Source organism: Sinohyriopsis cumingii, chromosome 4 (assembly GCF_028554795.1).
Source record: "Sinohyriopsis cumingii isolate HCF-2022 chromosome 4, ASM2855479v2, whole genome shotgun sequence".
NCBI lineage: Eukaryota > Metazoa > Mollusca > Bivalvia > Unionida > Unionidae > Sinohyriopsis > Sinohyriopsis cumingii.
The window spans coordinates 99987028-100013059 of record NC_142964.1 but is presented as its reverse complement, the minus strand read 5'-3'; the positions used below and the strand labels follow the sequence as shown (position 1 = coordinate 100013059).

Sequence of the window (26032 nt, the reverse complement as noted above, 5' to 3'; positions counted from 1 at the left end):
TTGTGTCTTTGATTGGAATTTTAACCTAGCTTTAAACATTTTCCAGTCATATCGCTATGATGTCTAGAGTGTGGCAGTTTATAGTGATGTCTAGCAGTGGGACATCATGCTGCAGACATGTGGCATCATGTCCCACCCAGTCACAATATCCTAATACCAGGCTTACCAGTGCTAACGCTAACCTCTTAATGCTGAGCATCAAGCTAGGCAGCTGATAGTACCATTTGTATAAGTCTTTAGTATTACTCTGCTGGGGTTTGAACCTGCGACCTCCAGCAGACACTCAAACCACTTAGACCACCAGAGCGGTCAGTACTATAAATATATAAATAATCTAAATTGGCATTACCAGTTATGGGTCAGAAGCAAATGGCCACTTATGTTGATGTCTTAGGAGATAAACTAATGTAATTGCTATTTCTAAAATATCTCCTGCAAAAATATAAACAAAATGTTATTCTTACACATCTAATAATGTATTACTAATCTCTAGACTCTTATAGCTTATGATCACTTTGATATAGAGTCACAAGATCCTTGGTTTACGATCGATTGAGAAATGTCAAGAATATAAATGTGGTTAGACCTAGATTTGATTTCAGGTAGACTTTTTTTCAAGCTGGGGTTTAACTGTGTGCCATTTATTCTCAGTAATGTATTGATGTCTGGGGTCTCTGATGGCCAGAAACTTTGAGCAAACTATTATCCTGCTGTTAGGTTCTTTCCCTATTTAGAAATTCTTTTGCAATAACAGGCAACAACTATTTATCAGAGATGCTGGTACACAGTCAGTGTCAGTGTTATCCTTGTCAGTGTCAGTGTTATCCATTGCTGTGGTCAGATTTCAAACATAGTTACCTTGTATTCCAACTTATAAGAGGTGTCCAACTGCAGACTGCACAGACCCAGATCTGCTGTTCCATAATTTGCCAGCAGATCTGGTTCTGTGCAATTTGTTACAAGTAATCATTATGCAGTGGCAAATCAGGGTGTCTGTTGTTTGCAGTTTGCCTCACCTTATAAGCAAGTATATATGGTAGGTATTGCACCTTTTAAACATTGCCCAAATAATCTTGAATGGTAATCGATTGGTCATGCCTTGCATCAGGCGTTATGTTAAAGACATTCACTTTAACTGGTTTGCATGTGGTCCAATATATGATGGATAGTAGTTTGGCGATCAGAATACATGTATTATGATTCGATGAAGTGATGCAGCATAAAAAGTCGGAACTCACTGGAAAAATCATGGAGAATTCAGTCACATGTTACAGTACTCAGGGCAGGATAGAATCACATCAAAAGCTTTAATTCTGACAGCATTATGGAATTAATTACACATATTCAGTAAAAAAAATAGTACTAATGAGTTCATACCTAAGAAAATTTGGGAATGTTTCTGCCAAATTTAGTCATCATAATGAATACTTTGATGATGTGGTGTTATGTACACATGACATCATTTGGTAAACAACGTTCCTGTACGTGCTGTGGTTACCTTTGCTTTTGTGCGGTGGTTTCGGACCATTGTTGGAATGGTCCAAGCATGTTCTGGCTGGGTATTAGCATGATCACAGTATGGTAGAAAAATTCAGAGATGCTATTTTAAAATGAAGATAACTGTTTTAAAATAAAAAAAATTGTGACATAAAGATAAACTAATCAAAAATAGAAGAGCAAAGTGGGATTAATATACTGTGTATATACTCACTTATAAGACAAGTCCTATGGCATAGACTGAGATCTGTCATCACATACACTGGCAGATCTGGGTCTGTGCAGTATTTTAGGAGTAATAAGTAGAACAAACAACATAGACCATAGACCTGATCTGCTGGTGCATTATGCTATGGCAAATCAGGATCTTTTGTTGTTTGTAGTTTGACTTGACTTACAAGGTAGTATATATGGTAGTCATGGCATAGTATGACATCTTGTCACTATTTTTAGGTTAGAAAATTATTTTTAAAAAGTTTATTAACCAGCAGTTATCATATAAATATGGTCTAATGCACTTCATTATAATAAATGTGGACATAACATGGTTGCATCGTGTCTCATTTATTGTTTATTGTAGATAACCCTTATTGTTTATTTGGATATAATAGAGTTACATCATGTCTCATTTATTGTTTATTGTAAATAACCCTTATTGTTTATTTGGATATAATAGAGTTACATCATGTCTCTTTTATTATTTATCTTGAATATCCCTTATTGCTTATTACTGAGATAAACAAACAAGCTTACAACAGATAAAAATAAGTCGGTTAAGTTTCAGAAACCTATTCCTTACATATAAAAATAAATGTTCTTACACAACAGTGATTAACTTTCAATGAGCATGGGGGTCTTTTAATTAAATTCTGATTGTTAAGGCAGTATAATTATTACAACATATTTGACCAGCATTTTGTTTATTCACACACCCCTTAATACTCATACAGAAGTCATCTAATTTTCAGTTGTTATTGTCATACCAAAGTGTTTTTTACATAATGTGGTTGACCATGATGGATTCCAAATACTGCATTATACTCAACTTCCCTTATGTATAGTTTTAAATTTAAACTCCCTAATAAATAAACAGGCAATTTGGAATAAATTTTTATTTTAACTGCAAATTAAGTCTTTTTTATTCTGAAAAGTAAATTACTTGTGTCATTTGCAGTGACCCCTCTCCCATGGGACTTCAAAACTCCATAGTTTGCCCCCTCCCCCATCATTGTTTAGAAATGGAATCTAGCTCTGCACAAAGAGCACCATACTATTTGTAGCATTATTATTATTATGATTATTATTATTATTGGATCTGTAGAGACAAAAATGGAATACTGATGAATTAGTCTTGTATTTCTTATTTCTGCAATAACAAATCATTGAAAATTAATGTGACAGGTGTGCATATAGAGTTTCAAATGATGGGAATGAATGAATTATTTTAAAAGCACAAAGTTTGTGAACTAACAAATAGTAAAGTACCAAATATGTCTAATCAATTAATCTAATTCCACATATCTAATTATCACTTAATGTTTTAAATACTACATAAATTGAAATGATTTATTATAGTTTATTAAAAAGTACACCAGTTTATAAGCTTCAGAATTGATGAGCACTTCACAAATGCTGAAAATTTTGAAATCAATGAATAAGCTATTAGAGAATGGGCAGAAGATAAGAGAAATCTTTCATACAATCTGAGGAAGCGAGACAGTTTCATGTACATTTTGTAAGTAGTTCTGCCCAGCAATTTGTAAAAGCTCTGATATTTCATGTACCATCAGTTCACAGAAATCATGATTCATGTTTTACTTTGATTATTGTACAGTGAATGTTTTCTAAGTAAAAGTGTGGAAAATTTCATACTTTATAAGGAGGTGAAAATTGTATTTGATTTTTTTATTTAAGCTTTCTCTTATAGCAAAAAAGAGAAATAGTGAAAAATTATGAAAAGAATTACTTTCAGTAAATTTTGTTTTAAATATTCCGATCATAAATTTGCCCAAATTTTATTCTGCTTTCCAGCTAAAGTGGTATGTGAAAGTTGCATTTAGTGACTTCCATATGTTATAATTTTGATTAGGTTTAATGGAAGAAATATTTATCCTCAAGGAAGACATAATAAAATGCACAACATTTAGTGAACTTACATTTTGTAAATTATTTGAAGAGCAATTCCACTCAGATCACATGAAACTCCCAGCCTGAGGATAAAGTTTGGCTAAGAAATAGCTAGCTGTAGATAATTATTTTATTCCACTTTTTCAGGTGAAAGCAGTGTGTGATCGATCCACAGTTACATAAGGCTCTTTTGAGATCAATATACAGTGTATATTCATATTTTTTCAATGCATCCAGGCTATGCATTTATACAAGTTTGCTAGTTTTCCTAGATTTCTTGGGTTCTCTTGTACAAGCGTCATTCATAATAGCTACTTGCTTCAGTGGCTGGCAGCACTTGATAATATTGGAAGTGTGGTTGATCTGAGAATTGCCTGTCAGATAGCTTCTAGAGGTTCTGTATCATAGAACATTCTAACTACCATATATACTCGCTTATAAGTCAAGTCAAACTGAAAAGAACAAAGAACCTGATCTGCTATAGCATAATGGACCTGCAGATCAGGGTTTATGTTGTTTGTTCTACTGATGACTCCTAACAAACTGCACAGACACAGATTTGCTTGTGCATATTATTCAATGGCAGATCTGGGTCTGTGCTTTTTGGATTTGTATGTGTATATACAGTAGCTTAAATCACATACTACAAATTAACAGTGGGTTAAGTGAAATGGTGTTGACTGCATGCCAGAGTTAAATTGATTGAGCTGAGAAAAGTTCTAGATATTGTACAAAGTAATCATGCTTGAGTAATATTCAGAAAGGAAAATTTGAAGAATTATTTTGCCTGCTGTGTCCTTTGCCATGGATTCATAACCTAATATAATTAAGTTTGCTAGTAATTTAGATGTCTAATTATGTCATGGTCTCAGAATGTGAGATACACTGTAGTAATAGTATATGAGAGGTCTAATTATGTCATGGTCTTAGTAAGAATGTGAGACAGTAATAGTATCTGAGAGGTCTAATTATGCAATGGTGTTAGTAAGAATGTGAGACAGGACATAAATTCACATTAATAGGGTGCAAGTGTGTATTAGGGCAAAATGACCATAGCAAGTACTGTTGAATTTCAATAGAAGATATCACCTGACATGCATTTAGACTGGGTACTACATTTTGTTTAAAGGAAAAAGCTCCACACCTGTGTTACACAGCGAGAAAAAAAGCAGTCTGTAGCCAAGGGATTGATGACCCAAAGAGAAATGACTGCATTTGATTCATTATATGTGAAAGGTGGACAGATAGCCATATAAATGACTGTATCTAATGCATTATCAGCCATAGAAATTACTTTATATACTGCATTATCAGCCATAGAAATTAATTTATATACTGCATTATCAGCAATAGAAATGACCGTATCTAATGCATTATCAGCCATAGAAATGACTGTATCTAATACATTATCAGCCATAGAAATTATTTTGTCTACTGCATTATTAGCCATAGAAATGACTGCATCTAATGCATTATCGGCCATAGAAATGACTGTATCTAATGCATTATCAGCCATAGAAAATACTTTATCTACTGCATTATCAGCCATAGAAATTATTGTCTACTTCATTATCTTTGGAAATTGGACAGATAGCTATAGAAATTATTGTATCTAATGCATTATCTTTGGAAATTGGACAAATAGCTATAGAAATTTTTGTATCTACTGCATTATCAGCCATAGAAATGACTGCATCTAATGTATTATCAGCCATAGAAATTATTTTGTCTACTGCATTATCAGCCATATAAATTAATGTATTTAATGCTTTTCCTGTTTAAAGTCGACAGATAGCCATTGAAATGGCTGTATCTAATGCATTATCAGCCATAGAAATGACCGTATCTAATGCATTATCAGCCATAGAAATGACTGTATCTGATGCATTATCAGCCATAGAAATGTCTGCATCTGATGCATTATCAGCCATAGAAATTACTGTATCTAATGCATCATCAGCCATATAAATTATTTTGTCTACTGCATTATCAGCCATAGAAATTAATGTATTTAATGCTTTTTCTGTGGAAAGTCAACAGATAGCCATTGAAATGACTGCATCTAATGCATTATCAGCCATAGAAATGACTGTATCTAATGCATTATCAGCCATAGAAATGACCGTATCTAATGCATTATCAGCCATAGAAATGACTGCATCTAATGCATTATCAGCCATAGAAATTACTGCATCTAATGCATTATCAGCCATAGAAATTATTTTGTCTACTGCATTATCAGCCATAGAAATGACTGCATCTAATGCATTATCAGCCATAGAAATTACTGTATTTAATGCTTTATCCGTGGAAAGTGGGCAGATAGCTATAGAAATACTGTATCTAATGCATTATCAGCCATATTAATTACTTCATCTACTGCATTTTCAGCCATAGAAATTACTGTATTTAATGCTTTTTCTGTGGAAAGTCGACAGATAGCCATTGAAATGACTGTATTTAATGCATTATCAGCCATAGAAATGACCGTATCTAATGCATTATCAGCCATAGAAATGACCGTATCTAATGCATTATCAGCTGTAGAAATTACTGTATCTAATGCATTATCAGCCATAGAAATTATTTTGTCTACTGCATTATCTTTGGAAATTGGACAGATAGCTATAGAAATTATTGTATCAAATGCATTATCTTTGGAAATTGGACAGATAGCTATAGAAATTATTGTACCGGTATCTAATGCATTATCTTTGAAAAGTGGACATATAGATATAGAAATTACAGTTATGTAATGCATTATCTTTGGAAAGTGGACAGATACCTATAGAAATTACCGGTACTGTATCTAATGCATCATCTATGGAAAGTGGAGAGATACCTATAGAAAACACTGTATTTAATGCATTATATTTGAAATTGGACAGATAGCAATTTGTTTGGGGTGGGGTAGGATTTATTGTTGCTTCAACAGATGTTTTGCAAACCAGGATGAAATTTCTAGTATTCTACAAAGACACAGGGTTTTCAGATGGGCCTAATAAAAATGTCAGCGTTATATAAAATTCGTTCCATAGTGTAGTGATACATGAATACATGAATTATTCATAATCTTAAATACTTGTGAAGAATTTCTTGAGAAAAATTGATTTTCTTCCTCACATTATCTGATGTGGGGATTAGGACATCTGGAGTGTTACTAAGGTTTTTCCTTTATTACTTCCTTGGTAATAAGTCCCATGAGGTATGCTGGTCTTTTTGTCTTCCTTGGTATTGCTGCTGTACATATCTCCTTTACCAATGGGCTTTAAAGGTGATTTTTTTCTTTTCTTTCCAAATCTACCACAGCAGAAATATCAGAGAGGAATGGAATTCTTGATGTATTTAGTGATTTTGATGATTTCACTAAAATAAGCAATAATTAAAAAAAAGGTAAAAAAAGCAAAGAAATAAAGCAGTTGATCCCAGTTTGAACCTTGCATCCAGGAAGTTTTACAAATTATGTCTTTATAATACGGGCTACCTCAGGTTGACTGTGGCCAGGATAAACAACAGACTTCCCTTTTATGCCTCTGTAGTCTCAGATCTTTCCTACCTTTCTGACTGCTATCTCAAGTCTACAATAGGTTAGAACTTCCACTGCTTGTGTCATTCTCACATCTCTGTGGCACCATGAGTACTAGTTCAGTGATCTTCTAGACCTATTGATAGATCAGCCTGTTGCAAACAGTGGCTCCTTCTGCACAAACAACACATTCTCAAGCAATCTATCCACTATAAAAAGTTTCATGGCTGTATTGCATCAGCATCCAGGATATATGATGGGAGGTGTATAATCTAATATGATTGTTGGAAATGCATTGATCATAGCTTTCCCTCTGTAACTGCTGTTACTGGTTTCCTTTGGTTCTTTTTTAGAACAAAAGATGTTCATTGTCATTGATCAAGCTGCCGTTTCCAACACACTTAAATTCTGTCAGGACTCACCAGTTGTTTGGATTTGCACCTTGCTGACCTCATTAAGTATTTTGAGCTTCAAAGACCAGCCTTCTGCTTTTTTTTGGGTGGGGTAGAACTAATTTTAATTATGCAATACAAACTCATCACTATTGCCAGATGCCATCTTCCAACCCTGCTTTATTATCATAGTTTATTAAACAGATGATTGTTTCTACATATGCACATACGAGGTTTACAAGTGGATTGCATTGTATTGACAATTCTCCACTCTCTGTGAGGATGTATTCACATTGAATGAACAGGATGTTTAGACGCAAATAAGAATAAGTTGTGCAATAGTGACAGGTTAGTATTGCATAATTACATTAGTTTTACTCCCTTAAAAACTACATTTTGTTCATTATTATAGCAATGGATATTGAAAAACAAATACCTCAGAATCTACTTAAATGTAAGATTCAATAAACTTGTAGTTTTCAGTTTCATTCATTATCAAGAATGGTGACTGTCTTCAGCATGATTTTTCAAATCATCCAAAAGTTTACACTAACTCACTTTTTTATAACTTTTATTTCATGAGAGTGGTGCCCCAGGTGGCCAAGTGGTCTAAGGTGCTTATCCTTACAAATCACACACACATCACCTCTGTCTGTGCAAGTTTTAATCTTTGGTCAACCAGTGTGGAAATGTGAGAAAGCTTGCAATTAGCTTTCCATCGGTTGGTGGTTCTTCCTGGAGCCTTCCTCCACTAGAAATATTGGTTGCCATGTATGGCCTATCATGTGCAGAAAAAGGGTTGTAAACCCCACAAAACCAAACCAATTATTAGAGTACTTACTTTTTGAAATTATGATATGGTCTTATATATTTCATGCAATGCTTATTAATATTTGGCCTTGATGATCTTTTCTTCACACTGGCATTGACCCTTGTTACTGAGGCCATTTTGTTATCTTGCTTTACAGTTACAAAAAAAAAAATGTTAATACATGTACATATTTTAAATGATTAATTCCACAAGAAAGAGACTCTTCTAAACAGCAGTTTATCCTAAACTTCCAGGATATTGGTGTCATTTTGAATGTATAATTTGATAGCTGCAAGTCAGCTTCTTCATTTTTTCATGAACTGTTTGATGCCTTAACAGAGGTACTTAAAAATACAATGTGCAGCCTAATGACCAGCCTGATTTGCAGCCTAATGACCAGCCTGATTTGCAGCCTAATGACCAGCCTGATATGCAGCCTAATGACCAGCCTGATTTGCAGCCTAATGACCAGCCTGATATGCAGCCTAATGACCAGCCTGATTTGCAGCCTAATGACCAGCCTGATATGCAGCCTAATGACCAGCCTGATTTGCAGCCTAATGACCAGCCTGATATGCAGCCTAATGACCAGCCTGATTTGCAGCCTAATGACTAGCCTGATATGCAGCCTAATGACCAGCCTGATTTGCAGCCTAATTGACAATGCAAATATTTTAAATGATTTTTCATCAACAAAATTAAAGGAACCAGCGATGGGAAACAGATTTGATGAATTAGAAAGTTCTGCATCAGTAAAATCTCTAATAGGTATGTTTCTCTATCCAATCAGCATCCAATAACTTGTTTCTGGAAAACTTGCCTGAGTCAGATGAAATGTATCCAGATTCTTTTACTCAGTTTAGTTTTTTAGAATTAAAAAATGGATGATACAGATGATTGATTATCTGGACAAAATATGTCCTCTGATATGTCCAGTTAATCAATGTTTTACTGTACTGGTGTTTGCTCTTTGTAATATACCAGAAATTTATCTAATAAGTGTTTATTTCATAAGTATTAATAATGTACATCTCACTGAACTTGGTTCTAGGAAAGATACATGACTTTATCAGATTGGTCCACAACTCATGAAAACACCAGCCTCAGCTATTTCAGAAAACATAACATTCATAATCAATTTAAGTTTTGCAACCTCATCCAGTCACAAATTAAAGAAAACTGCAAAAGTAATGCCTATTTATAAATCAGGTTCAAAGGAAGATGCAGATAAATACCAGCCAATTTTGATACTATAAAACTGATTGAAAAACAAGTCCATGACTCGTTCATGTCATATTTAACCAAATACTTGGTGTTGCAACCTAATCAGTCAGGCTTTGTAGAAAAAAAACTTAAGTGTGGGTCTGCCTTGATCTCCCTATTTGATAAATCTCTTCAAGCACTTGATCAATATAGAATAATATAATCTGTACTTTGATATGGTGGATCATGAAGTCCTTTTTTGAACAAACTGAAAATTTACCAGTATGGTGACAGTTAAATTTACCAGTATGGTGACAGTTAAATTAACCAGTATGGTGACAATTAAATTTACCAGTATGGTGACAGTTAAATTTACCAGTATGGTGACAGTAAAATTAACCAGTATGGTGACAGTTAAATTAACCATTATGGTGACAGTTAAATTAACCAGTATGGTGACAGTACAATTTACCAGTATGGTGACAGTTAAATGGCTTTCTTCATACTTAAGTCAGAGGATACAAAATGTTTACATAATTGACATTCTGTTTGAAGTAGAATAATTGGATGTAGAGTTGCATAAGGCTTCATTTGAGTTTATTTTGTATAAATGAAGAAAATTGCCTTTGCTTCAAGTCATATGTTGTGAATTGAACATTTTTGTTATGTGTGTTGTTTTTACAGTGTGAAATTGTATTCTGTTGGATTGAGCTCTCTTGAGTTACTGGCATTGTTATTTTTTTGTTGTGAATTTTCATAACCTTTCATTTCTGATTATTCCCCCCCCCCACACACACACACATAGAGGTGCACATACTTATTTATCCATATCCTAACATCTGTGTTCTCATCATGATTTCATTTTATTTTAGTACATGAACAAATCATCAGAGTTCATATCTGACTCTGCTGTTTTTATTCTCTTCAAGGAAGTTTCACAGCAGTCCTTACTTCAGTTATGTGTGTTCAGTGACTGGACACTTTTTATTCTTAAAAATACAGCTTCCTTATTATTGTAACTTTATTATTACCATCTTTTTAAGCTGTTTCTTTGCTATTTTTGGATTCCAATGTTCATAACAAGTGTACCTGATGTCATTGTCATTAAAGTGTCAGTATTGTGGTTCTTTCAGTTCTTTTAATCCACTATTTAGTGTAAGCATTACTGACTTAATTGTAATTATACACACAAACACACACACACACACATTTCTGTCACCATTATGGTATACTTATACAAGAGTAAACTTCTACATTTGTAAAGATTCATTGAGACTGATCCAGTAGATGCTTAGAAAGGGGCATTCCCATCTTTGTAAATCTAATTGCAAATTCAGTAACACAATCAACATGAATTGCTTCAAGAAAGGGCAGAATGGCTCCCCCCAGATAACCAGATCTAGCTTGTACAGAGGGTATGACATTTCTACTGGAATTCCAGCTTGTAATTTGATATTCCGAGTTCAGTGTGTAATGACTATTTCACTTGCTTGTAAGATCTCCACAATACAAGGTTTTGATAAAATGCTCTGTGAGATCTCATGTGGCTTTGTGAGATCTCATGTCACTCTGTGAGATGTTCACTGTTCACTAATATCTGTTATTGAAAGAACTTACTTTGGTAAAAACATTTAAAAGTGAATCAATAAAGACATCTCGTTCTATATAAAGCTAATTTTTTTATGTATTATCTGTGATCATTAAAGTTAAGATTATGTTTGGAATATCATTTAACCATCCATTATAAGCAGATGCCAATACAGTGTGACCTAATTAAAGGCTCCATGTTATACATGCAACCTGATGTCATCCTATTGTCACAGTGATGTAAGACATTACCTCATCTCATCAGTCAATGAAGTCACTTTTCTGATATTTTGCATTACAGGAAAAATTACTTTTTTAAGCAGATCTCACCAAGCAACAAGAGTGGTCTGATTAAAGGATTCTAGCAGTGGGATGTCAGTGGTATTTATGAGGTTGTGCCAGTAAATCAGGGTCTCTGCTATTTTTGTTCTAATTAGAATTTTTATTGAATGCTATAGATCCTGATCTGTTGTGTAAGAGGACATGGTGGCAGATCTGGGCATACAAAGTTTGTGCCTGGTTCAAGCTGTTGTTGTTATGGGTTTAACACCATTTTTCATGGCAGCCAGTATAAATGGTGGAGGAAGAACCCAGGAAAACCCTGGAAAGAACCACCAACCCATGAGAAGCTACTGACAAGCTTTTTCACGTATCCACATTGGCCAAGCCCGAGACTTGAACCCATACCTGGTTGCACATTATATGTGTGGTAATAAGAATCCTTATAAGAGGGGACCAAATTTATTGTGATGAGGTTTCATTTAGTGAATAAAGAGCACTGTATACATTGAGGTAATCATATTTGATTCACCACATAAAATAAAGCATACAGTAAAGTAGATCTTTAATTGCCATCAGATTGAGAGAACAACGTATTATTAACTACACAACGAATCAAAATTGTGAACATGATTTAATGGAAGCAAGTCAAACTTTCAAGGCAAAAGGTGGCCAACCTCAGTCAAAAAACTGTTTTAAAAATTTTGAAAACTAAAATATTTCTAGTGTAGATATTCTTAATATAAATCCTCATACATGTATTTGATTTAAAATGAATCCATGGAGTCATTCAAAAGTTGGTGGGCAGAAACAAAATTTGTGGTGGATGGAACATGATGGGACAGATGTACATTGGTAAGACTATAGATGGGGGGAGTTTAATAAATCTGCTGTAAGAAGAAAAAATGGCCAAATTAACATCATACTAGGGGGCCCCGAGTGGCCGAGTGGTCTAAAGCGCTCTTCGTTACGGATCACTGCCATCTCATCTCTGTCTGCGGCGGTTCGAGTCTAGGATTCAGCCAATGTGAGTATGTGAGAAAGCTTGCCAGTAGCTTCTCGAGGGTCGGTGGTTCTTTCCGGGGTTTTCCTGGGTTCTTCCTCCACCATTAATACTGGCCGCCATGTATGGCCAATCGTGTGCTGAAAAATGGCGTTAAACCCAACAACAACAACAACAACAACAACATCATACTAATAAGTAATACAGTATGAATTAAATTATATTAGTTGATGAGTAATATTGAAGACTTCAGGACATTACAATGTTTTAGGGCTTCTGGGTGGCAAAGTTGTTGAAAGTACTTGCCTTTACCAATCACTGCCATGTCACCTATGTTCATGTGTGTTTGAGTCTTGGGCTTGGCCTGTGTGGGTATGTGAAAAAACTTGCCAAAAGCTTCCCATGGGTCAGTAGGTCTTTCCCAGGGTTCTCAGGTTCATTTTCCACCAGTTTTAATGGATGCTATGTGCAGCCTATCATGTGCTGCAAAATGGCATTAAGCCAACAACAATAATAATAATAATAATAATAATAATAATAATGAGGACTTTGTATAGCACCTAATCTGTAGAAGCTCTAAGTGCTTTACAACATTAGACAACACCTATAAGATAAAAAACATATAATGATATGATTACAGAAACAAACACCATGAAATTAGAAAACATAAAAAAACATGCTGAGAATATTTAAGGTAGGAAACAATATTAGGTCTTTAAGTTTGTTCTTGCAGTTGAAATAAGTGAGTTTTGAGAGCACTCTTGAATGTGATCACTGTGTCTTTGTGTCTAAGTTCAGTGGGCAATTCATTCCATGTTGCTGGGCCCTGGTATGCAAAAGAACAGTGTCCATATGACTTTGTTTTCATAGTGGGAATAATGAATATACGATTGTCAGAAGTGGAGCGTAAGTATCTTGCTGGTGTGTACACATGGGTGAGGCCGGATAGGTATGTTGGACTAGAGTCTGACAGTGAAATGTAGCACAGAGCACAAATTTTGTGTTTGATTCTGGATCGAATGGATAGCCAGTATAGGGTACAGAGCAGCGGGGAGGTGCTCTGATCGTGGTACTCACAACAATATGAACATTGTTCTGACCATAGTTATAAATTCATAATCGGTTTTAAATCTTGCAAGATATTTTTGGTGTTAAAAAGACTGATGACATGCAGTTGTACTTAATACAATAGGTAATGATTGGAATCAGATACTCTTTCTCAGAATTGTTCTTTAAGGGATCTCATAGGTTATCACACTGTATCTCACCTCATAGGTTATCATACTGTATCTCACCTCATAGGTTATCACACTGTAACCCACCTCACAGGTTACCACACTGTAACCCACCTCACAGGTTACCACATTGTATCCCATCTCATAGGGATCAGGATACACTTGTATTCAATAGCAGTTACAACTGGTTATGGTTGTCTTTTATGTTAAGGAAATAATCCAGCTGAGACCATACCCTAACATTGCAAGAATTACATATTCTTTGTTATTATTTGTTTAAACACCAAATTCATTGTTTTTTACACACATCACATTTGTTACTGTTTATGTGTGTTAGTAAAGATTTAACAAGTGAAAGTCTAACTTTACTATAAAGAAAATACAGGTGAGTTTAGCTTTTGCATGCAATTAGGTGTATATAGCACACACAGGCAGTGACATAGAGTGTCACTATGTCACCTCACCCCTAACACTGGTCAACAGTGAAATCATTACTGACTTGAAAAGGCCCTAATCTGTAGTATTTTGGTGTGCCGAACACGAATATAACCGTGAAAAATTTGTATTGGCTCTCGTTTTGAAGATATTCATATACCTCATTTTCTATGTTTCACTGTGTAAATTTCTCCAGTAGGACTGCAGCAACATCCGGAATAATGATGTAACATTGCATAATACCATCATGCTCACATCATTCACAGTTGATTGCATCATTTTCTGATGCAATGCAATACTAATGCCATGCGGCTGCTGAAGTAAGTTGACGTCAGCAGTGTACTATACATGTGTAGGCCTATTATACTAATGCCAGGCGGCTGCTGAAGCTGACGTAAGCAGTGTACTATATAAAGCCCAATCAGATAGGTTCAGCATTTAAAATATTTTAGACGTTGTGCGAGACAGTTCAAGCTACTGTTACATAAAACTTATTATTTTATCCATTTACGTACAATAAAGAACAGTAATGCCTCGAAAGTGTGTTAATACCGCGGACAATTTTTGCTATATTTGTGGGGAAGTGACATTTGCCAACCAGAAGAAAAGTATCAATTCTCAAGTGAAGAAGGCATATCATCTTTACTTCGGATGCAAGGTTGGTGACCAAGACAAGCCTTGGGCTCCGCATATATGCTGTGCTACATGTACAACACAGCTTTCACAGTGGTTGAATTGCAAAAGGTCATCAATGCCGTTTGCAGTCCCAATGGTGTGGAGAGAGCCAAGCAACCACCTAAATGACTGTTACTTCTGCTTGGTTCCTCCTCTTTCCGGCGGAATAACGAAGCGAAAGAAGTCGAGAATAGTCTACCCAAACATTCCGTCTGCATTGAGACCAGTTCCACATGGTGAGGGACTTCCTATTCCAGAACCTCCAGCAGAATATTCTCTTGATTCATCTGACGAAGACAAAGGTGAGTCGACCTGTTCTTCTCCTGGTCCATCAGCATGCAGTGATCCAGATTTTCACTGTGGTGCATCATCAACCCCACACAGAATAACACAGGAAGAACTAAATGACCTGATTCGTGATTTGGACTTATCAAAGAACAAGGCAGAATTGCTAGGATCAAGACTCCAACAATGGAATCTTCTAGAAGAAGATGTCACAATTACTGCATATCGAACTCTTCTATGTGGACTCTTCGAAACTGAGTCTCAAGGCTGTGCTTTTGCACAATGGAAACATTCTTCCATCTGTTCCAGTAGCGTATGCTGTCCACATGAAAGAGACATACGATAACTTAAGGCAGCTACTGAATTCCATTGAGTATAACAAGTACAGCTGGCACCTCTGTGGTGATTTGAAGGTAGTTGCCCTTTTAATGGGACTGCAGCAAGGATATACAAAATACATGTGTTTCTTATGCGAGTGGGATAGCCGAGCAAGGGAAATGCACTACATGAGGAAGGAATGGACTCACAGGCAGAATGTAGCCATTGGAGAGAAGAATATCCAACACCCAGCTCTGGTTGAGGCTCAGAAAATCTTGCTACCACCCCTTCACATCAAACTAGGTTTGATGAAGAACTTCGTGAAAGCCATTGACCGGACTTTGCCAGCATTCCGATACCTGCATGAAAAATTCCCTCGACTCAGCGAAGCAAAGATTAAAGAGGGAGTTTTTGTGGGTCCTCAGATTCGAGAGCGTTTCAAAGATGACCGGTTCAACAACTTGCTGGAAGGTGACGCGAAACAAGCATGGAATGCTTTTCGCCTAGTTTCTACAAACTTCCTCGGAAATGTTAGGGCAGAAAACTATAAGGAACTAGTAGAAGACATGTTGATGAAGTATAAGAAACTTGGCTGCAATATGTCTCTAAAGATTCACTTCCTTCATTCCCATTTGGATTTCTTTCCTAGCAACTGTGGTATTGTTAGTGATGAACACGGCGAACGTTTTCATCAAGATATCGCAACAATGGAACAAAGATACCAGGGAAAATGGTCCACTACAATGCTGGCTGACTACTGCTGGACACTCCTCAGAGATGCTCCCGAACAGCTGTACAAGAGACAGGCGAAGAAATCTAAGATGTAGTCAATGACTTGATTTTTTATAGGTAGGCTATTACAGTTGACCTTTTACTATTGGAATGCATTTCGTTATGTAAACATTAATTTCTTGCAGATTACAAAAAAACTAGAGCCAATTTTGCAATTTGACTGTCATATTCGTGTTCAGCACATAAAAATTGATAAGAATTGACTAATTTTATTTCAGTAACATGACTTTTGTAAAAATTTGTTGTCCAGTGTAATCAACATAGAGATACCTAGCCACTCTTCTGTTTAGTGTCACTCTGTTATCTCACCCCTAATCAACATAGAGATGCCTAGCCACTCTTCAGTTTAGAGTGTCACTATGTCACCTCACCCCTAATCAACATAGAGATGCCTAGCCACTCTTCTGTTTAGAGTGTCACTGTGTCACCTCACCCCTAATCAACATAGAGATGCATAGCCACTCTTCTGTTTAGTGTCACTATGTCACCTCACCCCTAATCAACATAGAGATGCCTAGCCACTCTTCAGTTTAGAGTGTCACTATGTCACCTCACCCCTAATCAACATAGAGATGCATAGCCACTCTTCTGTTTAGAGTGTGCTAAATGAGGAGGAGATCTGGTCCTTGGATAAAAAGGTAAATGAAGTTTACTGCCTCTTTACCATGGACTTGTGCCCAAAACCATGTGTCACACAGACCAAGAATATTCTTTTCACACAATAAGACCCTCCTGCTTCTTCCTTGTTCCTCTGAAATTGAAGAAATGACTCTACAGGTCAAGATGTTCAGTAATATGATCTTCCCTCTACTTTGAAACCTATGATTTCTGTCTCGAGTTACTGGGTACATTCCCATATGTGGTCAAGTTAACCTTTCCATTTGGATGATGGATCATCACAAGTGGGTATCTCAGCTGCAGTCTGGGCATACCTTCCCATAAAGACATTTAAACAGAAAGCCTGGTTTTAAATCACAGTACTCTCATGCTGACCTCTTCTCAGCTACCTCATTCAGTACGCTGAAGGAGAGTCCACTGAACCCAGCTGCATTAGAGTATATGCTGGAGTGGTAAAAATCTCCAGGCATGCACTTTCTGTTTCACTGGTATTATCAACAAAACTTCTAAACATTTGCTGTGATGTTGCGTGTCTTTCTAATATCTTTGAAAGTGATGATAAAACTGATATAGGTCTATAGTTATTCATATCAGAAAGATCTCCCTTATGTATTGGAGTTATTTTTGCCTGTTTTATCCTGTTTGGAAAAATACCTTTGGAAATACTTAGACTGGAGATATACATAAGTGAAAGTGCAATCAACTGAGATGAGAATTTTAGGAATTGAGTACTTATATTATCTAGACCTTATGAATATTTTCACTATCAGTTTATGAACCTTGATATTCCTTTAAATTTTCTTTTATACATTGTCCTAAATCATGAGTATCAACTGTTTCTTCAGATGATTCTTCAGTGACTCTTGAAACATTAGCACATTCAACAGTTATTTCAGTTAAACTCAGACCTTATTAGAGTCCAAAACTGGGCACAACAAAATAGGATGGTACCGGTAATTAATGAAGGTAAAACAAAATGTATGATTTTGGGGACATCACAAAAGCTACAAAAGTCAGGGAACCCAAAACTATCTCTTGCAATAAATAATCATCCATTAGAAAATGTCAAACATGAAAGGCTTGTAGGTGTGTCCGTAAACAATAATTTATTATGGAATGACCTTTGCGCTTTGTAAAACACTCATCCAAAATTGCCCTTCTCAGCAGAATCAAGAAATATTTACCTATGGAAACTCGCAATCTATTGTACAAGTCATATATTCTTCCAACAATGGATTATTGTTCTAATGTATGGGGAAACTGTGCTAAATCTGAGCTTGACAGGATTTATAAACTTAGAAACGAGCCACACGTATAATTATAGATGCATCTGTTGATCATCCCTCAAAAGCATTATTTACAGAACTCAAATGGTTCACAATATATGATCGGAGAGATTTTCACAAGGCAGTTCTTTTATATAAACGTCTACATGGAACTGCACCAGAGTATCTTCAGGACTTATTCAGGCCTTTTTCAACACAATACTAGTTGAGATCAATATCACATGGAAACCTTTTAGCACCAAAACCAAGAACAGAGGAATTTGAAAAGAGTTTTCAGTACTCTGGTACAGTTCTGTGGAATAAGCTACATGTAAAATATGCTGAAAATATTAGAGTATTTTAGAAGAGATATCATGAGCATGCATGTGTTTCTAATAGATAATGGAATTTAGTATTTTAATACTTGTTAAAATAAACACTAATTATTACTATCTTCATATAATGTGCATTGTTATACTCCTTAAGAGGGCCTCAAGGGAGAATAGTCCTTGACTAATGAGTCACCCTCTATAAATAAAAGCATTATTATTATTATTATTATTATTAGCAATGAACACATTGTTGATGGAGGATTGCACCAGATCACTCTGTAATTTGTTTTCTGTCATGACAGGGAGAATTACACTTAGGTGACCTTATAGGATGTTTTTAAGTTTCTGGAAGAACGCATTTAGTTGTTAAACTTTTGGCCCTATCTTCATTGCCATTTTCCTTAGTGTTTTGCCGTATGCCCATATTGTAGACAGTTGTGACACTGTATTTTGCTTGTGTGTCTGCATGATTACACATTATACCCTTGTACAAAGTAATGGAAAGATCTCCATGATTTCTGATGATGGTTAGAACAGTTTGCATGGTCCCAATTATGTTTGTGATTTGTGTTTCTATGCCTTTTAAAGGCATCATAGCTGTCATTTAGTATTGGGAAAATCAAATTTACTGCATTGTGAGAGTGAGATAAACTCTTCTTATTTATATGAATTTTGTCTTTCTCCATTAAGTTTTCCAGAACAAATTCAGACTTGGTTACGAATCCATGTTTAATCATCCCTCCACTTCAGCAGTCTAGACATGAAAACAGTATTCAAGCTTTACAAGGGTGCATTGACAGAGAAAAGTGTCAATGTGTCAAGGTCTCTGCTGATAAACATGTCCATCAGATGTGCATCACCGCTCTGGTGGCCTAGTGGTTAGAGCGTCTGCCTCGGATGCGGGAGGTCGTGGGTTCAATCCCCGACCGAGTCAAACCAAAGACTTACAAAAATGGTACTAACAGATGCCTCGCTTGGCGCTCAGCATTAAGAGGTTAGTGTTAGGACTGGTTGGCCTGGTGTCAGAATAATGTGACTGGGTGGGACATCATGCTACATGTCTGTGGCATGATGCCCCAGTGCTAGACATCACTATAAACTGCCACATTGCAGACGTCTTAGTGATATGACTGAAAAATTGTTAAAGCTACATTAAAAATCCAAATCACATCAGATGTGCATCTATGTCAAGAAGGCACACATACTCCATTTTTAAGCATAGAGGTCTAGAACCACCTCTGCTGGGCAACCTCAGAGAACATCACCCTGAGTTGCCACATTCTGGGAAAGAAGAATGCAATAGTGGATAGTCTGTCGAGGACAGGCAAAACAGCCCTCACAGCTGGGATTGTCTGTTCACATACACCTTTCCACCATTCTGACTGTTACTTCAAGTTCTAGGTAAAGTCAGAACTTCCATGACTCATATCATCCTTGGTACCCCACTCTGGCCCCAGTGATCTTGGTTCATTGATCTTCTAGACTTGTTGATCAATCAATCCACGTCCATACCTCCGAGGAGGGATCTTCTATCACAACACAGGGACTACCTCCCACACAACAGCCTACACATTTTTCTCCAACTTCATGATTGGCTCATCTCAAATGACCTGTCTGCTAGAACAAATTTTTTGCCAGGTTGCCAGTTGCACCATTCAGGTCAGGAGATCTACATATCCAAGGTTTATGATGCCAGGTGGAGGATCTTCTGTGATTGATGCTTTAGGAAACATAAGTTTGTCAAGTGAAATTTGTGTCATAGTCATACATGTTCATTGTAATCATCATAAATGTGATATTCCCTCTGGTATTCAGAGATGAAAAATGACAATCTACCATCACAGCTACATCCATAGACATTTCTATAAGAACCTAATTAACTACAGATTGTTTGATTTGCGGACACATTTGTTGTAATGTTAGCTGACCAGCTTTGTATTCTCACCTTAATTATGCCTTTTGTGTCAAATCAGAGAGTGGAATAAGAAATGAGCTAAAAGGCATTCAAATCCTATCTGCATAATAGCTTTGCTACAAGTCATATGGGTCATGTATGCGCATTTATTCATTTTAAATTAAGTATAAATTGATTTTTATAATGTAACACTAATTTTCTTTAACCAAAGTCTATCAGTCCTGATTATTGTATGCTTTGCACCTTAACTGTCACCAAGAAACTTCCAGACAAATGTTATCAGTCGTTATGGACTTTTACAATGGTGGCCATGTATTAAACTTGGGTCAAATTAAGAGCATGTTGAGTGGAATCATCACAATTGAGGGTAGTGTGAATTTGTTTATCAATATGCATAGCTTTCATTGTGACATCAAGACATGCAACATTCAATCCGGATTGTACTGGTTAACACTTTTAGGTTCATTTCATCCAAATATGTCTTTGTACTTTAACATTGATTTTGCCATATGCACCTCTCAGTGACCTTCCAAAGGAATATGGATGTATACGAATCCAAATAAAGTGAATACTTTCCACTTAAAGGTATGTATAATCAAATTCTAAAAAATGACACCCATTACTGAAATAGTCGGTGTTGAATGTGTACAAGACCCATGTGACTTGTACTACAAGAGCTGCATAATTCAATCTTGTCATCGCAATACTGTAAAAATATATTTGAAAATCAAATTCTAAAAAATGACACCCATTACTGAATAGTCAGTGTTTAATGCCTACAAGACCCATGTGGTTGTGTCTCTGATCAACTTGTTTTAACTGAACACTCTAATACTGTTATCATTATTATTGTGTAAGTAACAATATTAACTTGTACTCATCATTCACAGATCTAATCAAAGATAGCAAGGTAACCAAGTGTAAAGAGTACCCTGTGAATTCAAAGCTTTGTTTGAGAGATGTGGTTCATTATGTCTGTAGTGAATTTAAAATGCCTGAATTTAACCCTGAGATTTGCTCTGGCATGAATATAAGTTTCACCATTACTTACCATGAAATACGGCATTGTTATTTAATGTTGTTGTGAGGTTTAATGCCATTTTTCAACACAAGATAGGCTATACATGGCGGCCGGTAATAGTGGTGGAGGAAGAACCTGGGAAAACCCTGGAAAGAACCACCGACCCCCAGAAGCTACTGGTGAGCTTTCTCACATATCCATATTCGCCGAGTCCGAGACTCAAACCCATGCAGGCAGAGGTGAGATGGCAGTGATCTGTGATGGAGAGAGCTTTAGACAATAATATCTTAAATGTTGCTATTGCAAAGCTTGTACTCTTTTGGGAGGAAAATACCCAACCAAATGATGGAAACTACGTCCTCCCATTAGGGTTAACCAGATCTTCCAGAACACTGAATCAGCCCTGTGTGAGAGTCCCCATTCATTTTTGGGTTGTCCATGTTGTAAGGTTCAACATTGTTTACATACAGAAGATTAGCTGCCTCTTATGTGGATCAAACAGCAAATTATTATTGTCTTGTTTGCAAAATATTCTGCATGAACTTCATGTCTTGGGAGTATATTTTTAGCTTTGTAATGTACATGTGGTGTATGTCTTTACATTTATTTTTTAAGCCTTCTTGGAGGGTGTTAATAATTCAAGTTGATTCTTTTATTTGTTTTCAAATAACATGTTCTAAGCAAGCAAGGGTAAGGAAGATACTAAAAAATTTCCCAAATCCTTGTATTTGCAATCTATGAAGCTGGTTGCCAATCCTTTTATTCACTTTGCCTGTATTGTGAAATGTGACATTTTATATGTGGTAAGCAGGTCACACACCACTTCCTGTAAATCTCAGATTCTTTTAATTTTGGTTTGGATAGCCTTCAGTAATTTTGTTCCTTATATTAGCAGTTGTAACCTACTATTGTCTTTGCTACTCCTGTGGAAGTCCCTTGCTTTTTTTAAACAAAGAAAAATAGCCTGGTTGACTTACTTATTACTTTTCTGTCTTGAAAGGGTAGCAGTGCTTCCTTTTTACCATTTTTTTCTTGGTCAAAGACTCACGTTAGGTGTCTTTTTTCTGAATAAATTATTTTAGCACAGGCTTAGTCCATGCTTTTTTTGATGCATTCAAAATTTTTGTATATCATTCTTTCAGCATCTTATACTCAACAACAATGTCTAAGCATGGTGTTGGTAAGTGTGGCCACAAGAAATCTCCTGGGGACATCCTGCTTGTTTATCTTGCACTGTAAGATGACAGACAGCCATCCATTTTGTATCCATTTGTCTGACGAGATATGGGATCTCACAGAGAGTTGGTGAACCAACCAAGTGAGAAAGAAGGTATCCTAGTCCTTATTAGTTTTCCAGCCTCCCTTTCTCTGAGTCCCTTATGTGTCAGAGAATGATTACTCAAATCTCCTTGGAGAATCCTAGGATTGGTGGCCCCCTCCCAAGGGGAGGTTTGAAAGGGTATTGAGTGAATAGTACACCCCCCTTGAGAGGGTGGAGAAAAATTGTCCCCATTCTGTGGTGGCTGAGTGTGTTGCACCCTTCTGAGATGGAGGAGCAGTACCCTCTCTTTGCCACCAAGATAGAAAGCAAGTTTTACCTTGCCCATGGGGTGGAGCAGCACTATCTCATGTCCAAGGGCAGAGAGCAAGTTGTGCCACCACTCCACTAGGGCATAGGGTTATGCAGCCCCTATGATATGGAGGTTAATGGGACCAATCCCCTCTCTCTCCAGACTACCTTTTCCTCCCACTGTGGACTGGTAATTGACTTAACAGACACCAGGTTAGGGCAGTGGATCAGAACATTGTTCCCCCACCCCCCTTCCGTATTATTCTTCCTAATCCCTTTTGTGTGTGACGCCTTCCTCTGCAAGGAGTCGATTGGGCCTTTCCCAACACGCAGCCATTGACTTTTGGACATGGGCCACAGAATAGTGAGGTAGTGCATGTTAGCCATATATCTACTTTGTCTTATGAGATTGGGTCTACAAAGAATGAGGGAAATAGACTTTCCCTAAAATGCTCTAGGTGGGCAGAGAATTGGCATTAACCACTGCTTTAGATAGTTTATTATCTCCGTGGGAGGAACTTCTAGGTAAAGTTTCTCATCCCGCCAAGTCTCCCTCTAAGCAGAGAGACACCGGGTCACATTGTCCTGCTTCCCAGGAGACAGCGCAGGATGAAAATGTCCATTCTGTCCTCATTGAAGATGAGTTGGACTCAGAGCAGGCTAATGTGGCACACCGTCCCTTTAGGTCCCCTACCCTTTGTCAATCTTCAGTTTAGGAGGCAGAGTAGAGGGAATGCTGGTCATTTACCCCCTTTTGCCTTATAGTCAGTGTCCCAAGCATTCCAATATCTATGCTCCTTCCTCACTCAGTTACAATCAAGGATTCACATTCTGGTGATTCCAATATCTCATGCTCCTTCCTCACTCAGTTATGATCAAGGAGGTTCCTCAAAGATTTAGCAAGAACCAAACATTCAGTAGGCAATGTAGTGGAGGTCAGTCCTTCTCTAGGCATTATAAACTTGTGACCCTTAATAGCTGCTTCTAGCTACAAGGTTCATACTCCTTCATGGCCCACTAAATTCTCACTTTGGATGGTGAAGCAGTTTAAGTGGGTATTTCTTTGGGGACTAGGGCTTTTACCTTCGAGTGAAAATACAGGTTATTAGAATGAAAGGCTAGGTCGTTAGTGACAGTAGTACATTAGTGACTGTATGTGCTGGCCTCTTTTCTGCAACCTTGTTAGCCTGATGAAGCAGGAAATCTCTGTCACAATGGCTCTCCATTGTTTGCTGAAAGCAGTTGCAAAATCCTCATGTCATACATTGTCCTTGTCTGTGGCCTTGTCAGCAGAGTTTCACCTCTGCAGGGATGTGGCACTGGATGCTTCCAAGGTCTTGCTAGAGCACAGTAGGAACCCTCCGAGGGCTGTACCACTGAAGGCTGAGACTTTCTTGAGTAGGCTGAACCCCTCTGTGGCTAGTCAGGATTTGAGAGACCATTAACACTAGTCCCTTGCTATCATTTCTGGCTCTTGAAAACCAAGTGTATGTTGTTTTGGAATGGCTTATCTTGTCAAAGATATTTTTTTACATTTTGGAATATACCTTTTAATCAGTATCATTTAGGTTGATTGTGCTGATGTGCCATTATATTATATATACAGAGTAGTCAAGATTTCCTCTTTTTCAAACATATTTCAAGATATTTGTCAAACTGGGTAGGGGAATGCAGTACTAAACCTATATTGTGCACTTAACACTATCCCATCATTCTAGTTTTTAGTACAGTTCTGGAAGCAGGGTAGAAAGGGAAGGCATGACTAGATGTATATGAGAAATTTTCAGGAAATGTCCCACAGAATAGACCACAGGGAAAAACTGGCTAAACCCTATTGTGGATGAGTTCACCAAAGCATATACTGAGTCTCCATGAGGCAATGGGAGAAGAAGCAAGGATTAACTGAGAAATATAAATCCTTACTGATTATCCGTAAAACTTACAGAGAAGAAAAACTCAAAGTATGGATCATTGACCTAGAAAATAATGGAAGGGGATCTATCAGCAGAAATGATGGCAAAGCTAGAATACTCCAGGATTACTGTGGAAGTTTTCAACTAAAGAAGAGTTTCTAATCTAGACAGTTGAGGTTTTACATCAACACATGAATCAATGCATATTGGACATTTATATTCAAGGAAATGTTGTAATGGAGAATGGTATCAACAAAGTACATGATCAGCTCCATGAAATTTTAGTCATATTTGCAATTTTATCAACAAAGCAGATATTATGCTAGGTTTTTTTGTTTTTATCATGGTACATGTCATTAGTGAGACCTCATTTGCAATATGGTTGAGTATGGTTAACAATACATGTATACAAAAAAATACTGTTTCATTGAATATATTTAGAGGAGAGAAAGCAATATATTGAAAGATTTAAAAGCACTGGCATAAAGTGAATGAATGTTGACTTTAGCATTACCATCATTGGGATGTAGAAGAACCAGAAGAAATGTTTCTTAGGTTTTTGCAATTATAAACAAGATAGACAAATTGCATTTTGATAAATCTCTTCAAAGTTGGAGGTTTACTGAGCCAGAGGACTTTAATACAAATTAAAAATTCTTTCAGATTTAATATCAGAAAACAGCTTTGGTAGGACAAAGATAAATAGCAGAACGGGAACAACCATTAAAATTTTAAAAAATGTGTGTGAGGGGTGCCATAACATTAGTAAATGAGTTTCAGATTTTGTTGAGCAATCACTTAAAAATAATGAACACAAGTTTGATCATGACTATTAAAAAGAAGAAAAAAAACCTAAGAAATAAACAGCATGCACAATGCAGCAATATTAAATATGTTTTGCAGTTGTTCCTAAATGCTATATCTGGTCCAAACCTTCCATATGAAATATTGCTATTAGCCTCTTTATTTGTGGGAATTTATGTTGGTATATTTTATTGTTTTCTTCATGTTTATCTGTATGTGTTTGTCTCCCTAATTCCATGTCCTTATCGATTAGTGTTCATTCTGTGTGGTCTAAAAAATTTATTTTGGCATCCTGCACTGGCAATGAAGAAATTTTTCAATCAAACATGTGTCAATTTTATGTTACTTGTATTTCTTGTTGCTGTTCATATTTCTCCATTCTTCACTGTTCACATTTTTCCTAGGTGGTTCTATGTTGGGTCTACACTG

At 36.5% G+C, this 26032-nt stretch overlaps 2 protein-coding genes across 9 annotated transcripts in view; one reads left to right on the top strand and one right to left on the bottom strand.

Moving 5' to 3' along the window:
* Positions 1 to 26032, top strand: part of LOC149801763 (focadhesin-like) — a 596289-nt gene that overhangs the window by 87447 nt on the left and 482810 nt on the right. The gene's annotated exons all lie outside the window — the stretch shown is intronic.
* Positions 1 to 26032, bottom strand: part of LOC149801765 (FMRFamide receptor-like) — a 146124-nt gene that overhangs the window by 47877 nt on the left and 72215 nt on the right. Inside the window, exon 1 of one of the 2 annotated variants that reach the window (XM_089956104.1) lies at positions 3654 to 3891. The exons of the other annotated variant lie outside the window; for it this stretch is intronic. The gene's annotated coding sequence lies outside the window, so the exon portion shown is untranslated. Of the gene's footprint in view, positions 1 to 3653; positions 3892 to 26032 lie in introns of those variants that run through there. 2 annotated transcript variants of the gene reach the window in all.